This window comes from Harpia harpyja, chromosome 15 (assembly GCF_026419915.1).
Source record: "Harpia harpyja isolate bHarHar1 chromosome 15, bHarHar1 primary haplotype, whole genome shotgun sequence".
NCBI lineage: Eukaryota > Metazoa > Chordata > Aves > Accipitriformes > Accipitridae > Harpia > Harpia harpyja.
This window is the reverse complement of record NC_068954.1, coordinates 2,387,910-2,400,320: the sequence shown is the minus strand read 5'-3', so window position 1 is coordinate 2,400,320 and position 12,411 is coordinate 2,387,910. Positions and strand designations below refer to the sequence as shown.

At 46.6% G+C, this 12,411-nt stretch overlaps 1 protein-coding gene across 13 annotated transcripts in view; it reads right to left on the bottom strand.

The window, feature by feature from the left end:
* Positions 1-12,411, bottom strand: part of EXTL3 (exostosin like glycosyltransferase 3) — a 160,074-nt gene that overhangs the window by 60,287 nt on the left and 87,376 nt on the right. For 5 of the 13 annotated variants that reach the window (XM_052809913.1, XM_052809907.1, XM_052809914.1 and 2 more), the window contains one exon: positions 3,328-3,422. The exons of the other annotated variants lie outside the window; for them this stretch is intronic. The gene's annotated coding sequence lies outside the window, so the exon portion shown is untranslated. The remainder of the gene's footprint in view (positions 1-3,327; positions 3,423-12,411) is intronic. 13 annotated transcript variants of the gene reach the window in all.

Here is a 12,411-nt window from a genome sequence, read left to right as displayed (position 1 = left end):
GTCAGTCTATTACCTGTCCCTGTATCATAACCTGAGCTGCGTGGATTTACTGTACACAGACATGTCAGAAAATGACTGCAGTTTCAGCTGGCTTTCTAGATGTGTTTTTTCCAAAAGGGGGGTATAAACACCAAGGTGTTCTCATGCACACATTCCCGGGACAGTAAAACTTTGAAAGAAAGGGTTTCTGAAAATGAAGAGTTTGATGAGAGTGGCTTGCAAAACATCACATGAGACTTTCACCATGCCTGTAAGGGCTAGCTGAGCTGTCACTTACGCTGCCAACAAATCATTGTGTTGCTTGGAGGCAGGTAAGAAAGCTGTTTTTCTCCCCAGTATGCCGTACCAACATTGGAGCTTTTTAAAGAAAACAGACACACACCTCCCAGGTATATATTCAATACATACAAGTTTGGGAGAGCACCCACAGTTTTACATGGCAAGCCTGACAACCTCACTTGTAGTTAAAACTCCACCAACCCAACCTGTGTTTTATCTCCTGCTGGCATCTGACCGAGCCTTCACTGCACTGATCAGCATCTCCTTTCCACTGCATTGCTGGTTTCCCAAGTTAGAAGCAGAGCCAAGGTCACCTTGCTCAGAAGAGCTGTTGTTTAAAGGAGGGTCCCTGCATATTAAAGGTCTTCCATCTATTACCTCTGCCCTTCCAAATACACAGCTGTAGCAACAACTGCATAAATTTGGACTAAGCAGGGACCTATGGAAGAAAGCTAGCATATAATAGCTCTTACATACTTATTTTGCTCTATACATGCATATAAATACATACACATACATATATATATATGTGCCAGTTACCTGTCTCCACCTCCTCTCAAGGTTCACAGCTCATTTTTGGTATAGCCCTTAATACTTCATACTCATCACTATAGTGTCCAGCATAACAGGCATTTTAAGGTATCAACCACACCCAACCCCTCTGGTATGTCAAGACAGTCATTTGATATGCACAACAACTGTTGGACACATTTAATATTGCTCCACAGAATGACGTTAGAAGTTAAGCATTACAAATCCACATTTAGGGCAAGCCTTTCTTATTTGGCGCGTGTGCTAGAGCCCACATTCGAGCAGCTTCGCTTCCACCTCCAAACACCTCGAGTCGGGCAGCAAGGAAAACAAAATGCAGAGACTGATGCAGATGTTAAGCCTAAGTGTTGAAGTGTGGTGTCCTTGGCCTATCTTTTAGCATTCATTCCTGGAAACATCAACTAGGCAACAAGGCAACTATGCCAGTGACCAACACTCCTGCCCGCGGTGAAATTCAGCACAGACATAAGGACTGAACTCAGAAGTTAGCTAGCACATGTAAAACTTGGCCTGAGCCAGACCTTGTTATCTGCAGATCTGCAGGAAATCAGGGATCAGAACTACCATTTCTAGCCACCATGGTAATGTAGCGGTTTAAACACCAAAAAATGCTTTAATGTAGGATCACAGGCTGGATCCCAGCCAGCCAACAGCACTACTTTAAAAGGAAATATTTATCTCTACAGAACACTTACTAAACAACATGCTAGGTGCTTGAAAATAAAGCCTTTGCTAAACAACCAGATTTTAACCTGAAATTCTGCACGTTGGCATTCTCTTCTGCTGCAGGTAAGACCGATTCCCTTACACAGCATGATTATTTTCTCTCTTTCTCTTTTTAAGAAAAAAAAAAAAAAAAAGAATTTTCTCTTTCAGTTTAACTTTGAGGCAAGATGGAAGACCACAGCCTGGCCTCAAAGACATGAGATCTTTTGAACTCAAAGTCAGCAGGCTCTCACAGGAGCTGAGCTTGAAGGCTGCTCTGGAATAAATCAAAAAGGATTTACTCTTTCACTTGAACAAGGCAGAAAACCCCCCCCTAGATGTACAGATATGTCGTTGGGGGTGGGGAGACAGCTAACAGGTTAAAAAAAACCAAAAACCCGGCAACTTAGAAGAGTGCCATTATGGCTTGATTACCACAAACCCATAAGCTAAACACTAGCCTGCATGGTTGGATTTCCTGGAGGAAATCACCATCACAGTTGCTAAGTCTGCTGGAAACGGTTCAACCCAACTATATACGGAGCAGATGCTCCAAACATGACACACGAGGACACAGCGCTCCAGGAGAAATCTTCTGACAGCAAGTCAAAACAGGGGCTTGAATTGGTCATGTGTCATTAGAGATGCAGCTGTGATTTTTTTCACAGATTAGTAGAGTTCAAGGCCAAAAGGAACCCTGAGAGCACCTAGCCTGCTTCTTGCTGTATCACGGGCCATTACATTTCATCCAAGTTTTCCTAAGAGCAGGAGTTAGATCTGGCAGCCAAATCCCAACTTGAATAACTGTGGTGGCTCCCAGTAACAACCCATGTGCTACCTCTACTCAAAAACTCAGGCTGCCAGAGTAGCTTTGCATAGGATGCAACTGCCTCTTGGTGCCCTTGCGTCTCTGCCAGAAAACACTGCTCCCTGGCAAAGGCAGAAGCAACTCCATGCTCCAGCCACTTTGCTTCGCACTTGACACCTTTGCTCAAGCCCAAATCCATCAGCAGTTTTGACAATACTCAGGAGTTTGCCTGAAGGAGCAAAGGGCACAAAATCTCATCCTCTGGCTTCATTACAGGAGTGAGAGGAAAACTGGAGAATGAGGAATGTGCTGCTGGCAACAATCTCTAGCCTCTGCAATGAGATTGCCTACGGTTCCCAGTCAGCCACACACCGCCGCAATAGCTGCGCATCAGCACCCATGGGCTAATCCTTACACAGTGAACCTACCTTGGTTACAAAGTGTTTTAGGACAAGAATCTGCCCCATGAACCATGCTAAAGAAGAAAAATTTTCAGATCACGCACACAGTTTCAGAGCCCAACTCCCCCAACTGAGCTGTGTGCAGGGATTTGGCTCCCGAGGCATCCAGACACTGAGCCGGCGAGCTCAGACCATTAGTGACATTCAACACTGCTTCTAAAATCACAATTTAAACTGCTGAAAAGAGAATATTGTGAAATGCCACTTCTTTGCCTGCGGCTCTGCCAACTGAATTTGGCTAAAACTTTCAGCAAATAATAGATGATTAAATAGAAGTAGATGGCCAAAAAAATATGTAAGAGGCTTGATTAAGACTCCATGGGTGACACTGGTACTGGTGCTGCCCAACTTTACAAGCTTTGCCCATTTCACCGTTACTTTAACTTGACTATGGGGAGAAGAAAGAGTGTTGCTAAGAGTGCAGAGATGTTTTGGTAGGCTGTGTTAAAATACAGCAAGGGAAGAGCAATCTAATGCCAGGCATGGAGCAGACTAACACTGCAGTGCTCGTTTGTGCTTTACCTTCTGCACCTTGGCTCAGACCTGTCCCGCATCACACATCGACTCCTTCACTACCTTTCTTCTTTCTCCCAGCATTGATCTCAAGGGTTCTTCTCCTGTTTAATATAAAAACGCAAACAAAACCACATATACTTAAGAAACATATTAGCCATCGCCTAGAGGCACTGTGCAAGAGAGGTTGCCTATTAGCACACTGGCTAAGAACACTGCTTCCAGACCATCTCCAAACAGATGAGAGATTCATGACATAGTCGGTCGTAAGCCTGAAAGCTCCCATGGGCTTGACAATCTGGGCTGCTGGAGAGTATTGGAGGCTGGAGGACAGCTGCTGAGGAGATAGTCACAGGATTAGGCCCAAGGCAAAGGACACCTCCTTGGGTGCTACGATGCCTAGAGCAATGATGCACATCCTCAGCTCCTGCATATTCCTCAGCACAGCAGAGACTCACAAAGGGAGTGCAGGGCATCCGTAACAAAAAGCAAACCGGCCAAAATTCCCCAAGCAAAGTTCTGATGACCTGGACTCCTGGCCTGAGCACCTTCCATTGCATGAACATCAGGAAAATGAACTCCGAGCCTCCCGTACCTGAATTTGATACTTTGACTTATAAGGGCAGTATGCACACTTACAGGGACAGCCAGGTCCAGAAGAAGGATGTGAGATATGCTCTTGGTTGTCAGCCCTGCCACTGACTTGCTGAGTTACCTTCACTCCACCAAACCCTGGCCCACTACCTGAAGGCAGAGATAAGGATACTTTGCTTCGTAAGAGCCAGTACAACCTACAGCAGCAGAACTGAAGGGGTAAATGATCAGCACACTTTACAAACATTGTTGCTGACACCTCTCTCTAAACGAGACGACCTGGAGAAGTGATATTTCAAATCCTTTGCAGCTAAATGGGATGAGATGTGGGTCACCAGCTCTGTGCTCCATCAGCTAAAAGCCAGCTTGCAGATGTTCTCTGCTCCCTTCACAGAAATCATTTCCACTGCAACACCTGGCAACTGATAGCTCTCAAGTCACATGCACTTGAGCATTTCCCACAAAAAAACCAAAAAACAACAACAAACAAAAAGCCAGATTCCATAAGCACCAAGGTCAAAGCCATCCAGTCTGCAAGCCATCCAGTCTGACCTGTTGCATGACATACCATGAGCTCCACCCACCAGTTTCAGCCTCAAACCCAATAACTCACAATGATTTTTCATCCAGCTTTTTCCCTAGCTCAAATCCTCCCTCAGACACACTTCTGCTGTGAACAGCTGTCTGATCTCAGCAGCTAAACACATAGAAAACGGAAACAAAATAAAATACCTTTTGCTAACCAAAGTCCAAGGCTTCAGCACTATAAATCAGTGGGTGATGCCTTTGCTGTAGGTGGCATTTGCTTTTGTTTCAGAACAAAAAGCACTGCACATCAGGGCCGTCCACATCCTGCCTTCACCCTCCTACACAGCCTTTCGGACAGTCACAGTTTTGGCGGCCAGTACAAGCGGAGTGTCCCAAGCGTCCCTCCTCCCACCCCTACTCTTACTAATGCGTTCCATACTCGCAGCCTTTCACACAGTCCCAGCTCCACCACCACTCCTGGCAGGGGGCTGGTGCTGATCCTTGGGGGCTGGTGCTGGGCTCTGGTGATGAGACTGGCAGCTGCTTATAAAGGCTGCCTCCATCCTTTTCACTTTGGCTAGCAAAACGCTTCCCAAGTGCCTACATCTCTGGGCTACGAAGAAGTAAAACGCATCATGAACATAGCTCTTCTCTCTCTTGGCAGGCTGCAGGACGTGGCACGTTTCCATCTGCACAAGGCTCCAAGATGTTTGCAGAAATAGGAACTAACTGCCATGACCCCTCTGGCCCTCGCTCTTCCCTGGACTGCAAAACTCTTTCCAGAGCTCTCTAGAAATGACGAGTGAAGATGTTACTCAACAGCCACAGCTGAGGATTTCATTTCAACATGCCCTGCAAAATGCACGCTTCAACACTCACCCACACTACGCAAACCCAGCATCTGTACGCAACCCTCGCTGGCTCTTTGAGATCTGGAAATGTTTTATCACAAGCTTTGAATGCGTACAGTTTACAAAATAAAAATCCACATTGGTTAAATTATTTTTTTCGAAGTCACAAATCATTCTGGGTCCCTGAAACTCTGAACACCTGGGGCAAAGGACCCAAGGAATCAGAGCACCTGGAAATGCGATGCCCAAATTCACATTAGCCAAATGAACCACTCTCCCAAGAGCTTAGGGTTTTTTTTAGAAGCGTAATTCTAATGTAAGCTCTGAAAAACATTAGGGTGCTCATGGGTTAAATGCTACTTTACGATAAAAGCAAAGCCCCTTCTCTAATAAACACTGTGTAACTTATATAATGTAAAAATTACAGCATATATTAATGACAGTGATCAGAATACAATATTAACAGCAATAATAGTACATTAGCACAGGCTCACCCGAAAAGAAAGGCAGTTTCTCCCTACTCCCCATCAGAGAAGCAGTGGCAAGTAGCTGTTATGACTTAATTTTATTTTTTATTAGTTTTTACAAGCAAGCTATGCTAAAAGGTTGCACCAGTAATTTAAACTGCAGCTGTCAGCAAAAGTGAAGGACATTGTGGGATACATTTTATTCTAGCTCTTTTATTGCTTGGCTCCTTGGAGTGATTCAAGCAGCTTAAGGATTTTAGAGGTACTGTCACAACAATATCTGGCCCTTAGCAAGCTACCATTTAAAAAAAAAAAAAAAAAAAAAAAAGGCCAAAAAACCCCAGCCTTTAAAGAACTGGCTGGACCAGCAGAAGCTGTTCAAGAGTCAACAACTGCTGATTGCTACCAAATTGTTCCCTCACAGGGACATGCACTTTCTCTGATGTTATTCTTGCTTGACAGAATGGGAGGTGGCTCTGTAATACGTGGTAAATGCTGATTTTTGCAGCTCTGCCAAAACACATGCACATACACATACATGCATCGTGACTCTCCCCGCCATCAGTGGGAGCCAGCAGCGCTCTGGCACACATCTGCTGCGACATGGCAGGCAACATGCTGCTTCATGTCCCTTGGGCTAAAATCAAGCATGGTACCGTGCAATGGGCTCTCCATGGGATGGGATCTGGATGGACAGCACACACTGTAATTAGGCATTGAAGGAGACCTTGCGCTAATTTGCTTCTAAACAAGCCTCATCCCTACGCACAAAAATTAGCTCCTCTGTAACGTGTGCTGTGATTGAAATGCAGCTCACCGAGTTGCTGCTGCCACACACACGGGACCCAGCAGAAGCAGGCTGGGGTGCTTGCCTCCTCCAGACCTGGTCCCAGGAGATGGAGAGGAGACACCAGATATCCCTGGGGTATTTATTTCACCATGCCCAGTGCTGCCCCATCAATCAAAGGCAGGTAATGACGCTTCCCTGTTGTGCCAGTCCCTGAAGGGGATAAGCAGAGGACTGGAGCACAACGTGGCTGGCGCAGACCCAACCCAGGAAAGCATCAAACAGCGCTGGCAAAAGGAGAAAAGTTTTGAAGATCCCCAAGACAGCAGGCATCTACTTTCTGTCCAAACACCACCCCAGCGTTCTGCTGGACTCTCCTCTACAGACGATCAAAAAGCGATTTAATCTGCATCAGCAGTGCCTTGAACTTGCACTCAGAGACCACCCCAACCACTTCTCCCCACTAGACCAAGCTGGTAAGAGATGCAGGTCTTCATCCAGCTGCCCCGAACACCATGGGGCTGGAGGGTAGACAACATCCACTGCTGAGATGTCTGCTGGCTGCTTGCCCAGCAGAGGACTCGCTTCCAGATCCAACTATCAGAACTAACCTGGAAAAAGGGAGGGGGACGTTACTTTGTGGGAGAGCAGAACGAACTGGGGCATTCTTGGTCAAAGCAGTACGTTACTTTGGGCACCAGACTAATCATATGACTCAACTCAAGTCCTGCTTCCCCATCGCTCCACAGGGTGCTGAGCTCTCCCAAGGTCCTTAAGTGCTACCCACACACCAGCAAGCCATGAAAGACGTGGACCACGTTACCTCTCCCCTTGGGGTGCTTGCAGCCGGGGGGGGCTCCCAAGGCTGACAAACCTCAGCTGGAAGGGCATGCAGGGCCATGTTTTCATCTAAATCGTGGAGCCTGATTCAGCACGGAGGTAAAACCCAGCTGAACCCGGGTCACTCCGTGCTTGGGGCAGACACAGCCTTGCTGCCTGTAGATCTCAGTTAGACCACCGAGTAGCAGCAAGAGCCCAACCTACATCACCCAAGGCGTAAGGCAGCGTTATCTGGTGCCTCAAAAGTGCCTCTACTACAAAGGTGAGGTTTCCTGCAGGAACCGATGCTCTAAAGATAATTTGTTCTACCTGCAGAAACAGAAGCCTTAGAACAGCATTAACAACCCCAAGTTATTCCTGCACCAACAGCCTCAGTAACTCTGCCGCTGTCACCTCAGGGATAAAACCACCAAACACCATGATCCTAACCTCAGCTGAGATGATAGAATCATCGAATGGTTTGGGTTGGAAGGGACCTTTGAAGATTATCTAGTTCAACCACCCTGCCATGAGCAGGACCATCCTTCACTAGATCAGGCTGCTCAAAACTTTGTCCAACCTGATTTTGAACACTTCCAGGGATGGCACATCCACAGCTTCTCTGGGCAACCTGTTCCAGTGCCTCACCACCCTCATTGTAAAAAAAATGTCTTATGTCCAATCTAAACCTACCCATTTTCAGTTTAAAACCATTGCCCCTTGGTCCTATCACTACAGGCCTTGTTAAAAAGTCCTTCTCTTTCTTACAAGCCCTCTTTATATTTTGAAAGGCTGCAATAAGGTCTCCCCGGAGCCTTCTCTTCTCCAGGCTGAACAACCCCAACTCTCTCAGCCTGTCCTCATAGCAGAGGTGCTCCAGCCCTCTGATCATTTCTGTGACCTCCTCTGGACCCGCTCCAACAGGTCCATGTCTGTCCTGTGCTGAGGACCCCAGAGCTGGACGCAGGACTCCAGGTGGGGTCTCACCCGATGGGAGCAGAGGGGCAGAATCCCCTCCCTCGACCTGCTGGCTACGCTGCTTGGGATGCAGCCCAGGAGACGGCTGGCTTTCTGGGCTGCGAGCGCACATTGCCGGGTCACGTCCATCTTTTCATCCACCAGTCCCCCCAAGTCCTTCTCCTCAGGGCTGCTCTCGATCCACTCATCCCCCAGCCTGTGTTGATACTGGGGGTTGCCCCGACCCACGTGCAGGACCTTGCACTTGGTCTTGTTTGAACCTCAGGAGGTTCACATAGGCCCACTCCTCAAGCCTATCAAGGTCCCTCTGGACAGCATCCCTTCCCTCTAGTTTATCAGATGACAGATGATGCTACATGGTAAGTATTGGAGAATGGGTCATTCTCAACTGCCCACTTGCTGTGGGTCCCTCCATGTCCCCCTCGGCCCATGTGGACACTGTGCTAGGAGAGCTCCACCTTTGCCAGAGCAAGAGCTAAAGACACCTCTGTGCCGGACAACCATGCCTTAAGAGTCTGTGAAGACGAGCAAAACTTACTTTGCAAAGTATGATTTTTTTTTTTTTTTTTTTTTTTTTAAGCAGAGGGATAGCTCTTGTAGCTGGACTTCGAGATTTTTAAGTTTGGGAGCTTTTTTTTAATGTATTCGAAAAAAGTTTTTGAGGTCACCTTTGATGCAGAGAGTCATGTAAAAGGAGGAGGCTGTCAGATGGTCTCTCAGCAAGGGAGTATCTGTTCCCTGGGCATGAACACAGAGCCTTGTGAACTCCCTATGCCATCTGCATATTACATGTTTGTACTCCAAGCCCCATGGACACCTCTTTGATGTGTTACCATTTGGTGAGCTGGAGCTCCCAAAGGTCTCTTGAGATCACAGAAATCTGTGTGGCATGATGTATTTAGCGGATAAGGACCCCTCCATCCTTTGAAACAGAATTTTGTTGTTGCTGACTTTTTTAAAGAACATGTAAATTACATTTTTTCATGTCACTCCTGTCTTTTCATCCTCAGTTATTCTGCTAAGCAAACGGGGCTGCATTTGGCACAGACAGAGCAGAATGGTGCACACGCTGCAGAGACGACATTTAGCGGCATCTGCCGCTCACCCCACCATCAACCTTTAACTGCGTGCCTCACCGCTACTGTCCATAGGACAAAAGCAAGTGACAGATGTCTGCTGCAGAGAGCCTCAACAAGCCTGTGTGCATGTAAGAATCACTTTGAAAAGTAAAAAGGAAGCTTTGCCCTAAGCAATCACACTAAGTCATCGAGATCACCACCAAATGCTGGAGACAGGAGAAGACCAGCATGGGGACTGCTGGAATACATAAAGTAGGGATTAAACCTGTCCTTATATCTCAGCAAAGATCGGTGCGATAATGATAACAGAAATGTTAATACTGTACCGTGTACAACAGGCAGGGTCAGTGCCTTGCATCTCTGGGATGCAGGGCTGGAGGAAGGCAGCAAGAATACGGGCTCAAGCCAGAGTGGTGCATGACTGCTGCAGAGAGCAGCTATGGAGAGATGCCCAGGAAGAATCCTCTACTCCCGGAGGAGTCCAGCCCTGCTCTTAAACACATGGTCTCCTCCTGGCCTTTCCAGCTCGCTGCTCCAACATAAACAAGTAAGATCTACATCCTCCTGGAAATTAAAAACAGCATCTCGGATATGTACACAGACGAGCTCTCCTTCTCCCCAGCAGGAAAGAGGGATGGAGAATTTGCAGCCCCAGGTGGCCTGGAGCAATCCACATTAATGGGGGCCGGGGAAGGCCAAGAGTGAAACACACAGTGCTAAATGGCATCCTGGGATATTTAACTATCTCGGTTTTCTTTTCTGACCTTCTCTCTTCACTATCCAGATAAATTTGTCCATTTTCTTTTGCTCATCCTTGCAGTGTCCACTGAAAAGCTTTTTCCTTTACCCCTCGGTCACAAAAACATCACAATTTGTTTTCATCTCACCCTTTCCTGACAATTATGTCCACTTGCTTCCCTATTTTTCTCTTCTTTCAAGGCTCTCATCCAGGCTGGGTTTTTTATTTCCCTCATCTGCCAGTACCATCATTATTTTTCACATTATCAGGCATGCTATTGCGTATCTAAAATTTGTTTTCAGTATGGTTATTTAAGGTTATTCTCCTGCACTAAGGTAGACAAACACTGCAACCTAATACAGAAATATGCCTGTGGAAATCATTCCCGGCACGCAATGCTCTAACCCAATCTGAGCACGATCAAGACATGGCGCAACGTGAGCTCAGATCTGCAGCTCCAGTGGGCCATCCATCCATGGCAAAGGCACGGGAGGCTGCAATCTGGTCCGCTGTGCGCACACGTGCTGGCATCTCTCCAAGGGTCTCTCCACCAAAGCTGCTGAGCTGATCACGGTTGGGATGGAAACATTATGCAAGGTCAGGCAGAAGGCACTTCTGGCAGCCACATACCTGCAGCACTGAGTGCCATTAAGGAGATGCCAAAGTCCAGCAGAAGTTTGGACAATGCAAAACGTTAAATAGAGCTCTTTGATATTTAAGAGCAGAAAGTTTCCCAGGCTAATGCAGGCAACATGTCACATAAAACTGGCAACATAACCATCTGGGTCCATTAACTGCACTTACTCTATAGCATTTGCTGTCTGAATTGTTTATGCCTCGTTTGAGCACAGAGGCTACCCAGCAGATTAATACTCTGGAAAAGAACATGTAAAACAGAGCTAGAAATGAAGGACTGTTTGGGGTGTCTGTTGTTACACCAGAGTTACAGTGCAGACTGCAGTGGGATAAGGCAGGAGGGGTCTATGGGGGGAAAAAAGCACAGAAGAAAACCCCAGAGCGCCCCTATCTAGCTTCTACTTTAGCAAACAAAATCATACGAACAGTGAAATTAAAACCTGTTGGTGCAGAGCAGAGAGAAAGTCAAAGATTTTATGATCCCACTGCAAGAAACGAATTTTAAAAGGCTTATGAAGAATTGGGATAAACTGTTAGTTTCTTCTGCAAACGTGAACAAAACCAATTGATTTCCCAGAAACAAACTGGGAAATTATTCCCGCCCTCCCCGAGTCAAGTCCAAGCCTGCTAGCAAAGGATTAGTTTCTGCTGCCTTCTCCTTACCCTTTACCTTCAAAGACTATGCCAGTCTGGGTTCAGACTCGCAGTCCAAAGTCAAATAGGTTAGAGATGCCCTAAAAGCTACTGCCTGCCTGCTGACTCGCTGGAAGGGAAAGGGATTTAAGCTAAAAGTTTACCTTACAGCTGACTAGGAGCTTGCCAACGCGCAATGCAGGGTGTACCTCATGCTGGAGATGCTCAACTGAAAGGTCTGTGTGTCCCCAGCCACCTACTCCAGAAGCCACAATTTCCCTTTCATGTCCTCTTGCAGGAGACACAACTCTTGACCATGCACCTTTAGATGACCAAGTGACTATCTAAATCCCAAGCGGACAAGGATCTCCTTTAAAAAATCCCTGAATTCCCTCAGCAAGCTCAAGTCTGCCAATCAAGCTGATATGATGATACACACAGAGGGCTTTGCACGGAAAGGGAGGGGTTTGGCATAAGAAAAAGAGGAATGCACAAGGATGTTCAATGCAAAAATGAGGTTGGATAAGGAAAACGGGACATTTACTATGGCACTGTTACTCCTACCATTTATCAACAAGGAATAATAAGACAAGACAGTATTAGGACCTGGGGGGGGGGGGGGGGGGGGTGGTTTAGAAAAACAGAAAAGAAGGATTTTTTCCTTAGCTAACTCAGAAAAAGCTTTCATAAAGGAGCCACTTTGCACATGCTTCTCAGGCCTAAGACATTCAGGGATAGACACTGGACCTTCAAATTAAGGTCCTCTGTGGCTGGCTTGTCCTCTTTACCTGAAGTCATAGCCCACTGTCAGGAATATTACAAATCCTTTTCACATTAAACCAGTTGGGTGGCACAAAGATTTAGCATGCAAGCAGAGGGATGCTTAGCAGTGGCAAATGAGCTGCTTCAAAGAAGAACAAGAGGCACATTAGAATCTGTTTCAGCAAAGTCCTTCCCTCTTCCACAGGCAGATAAAGCACAC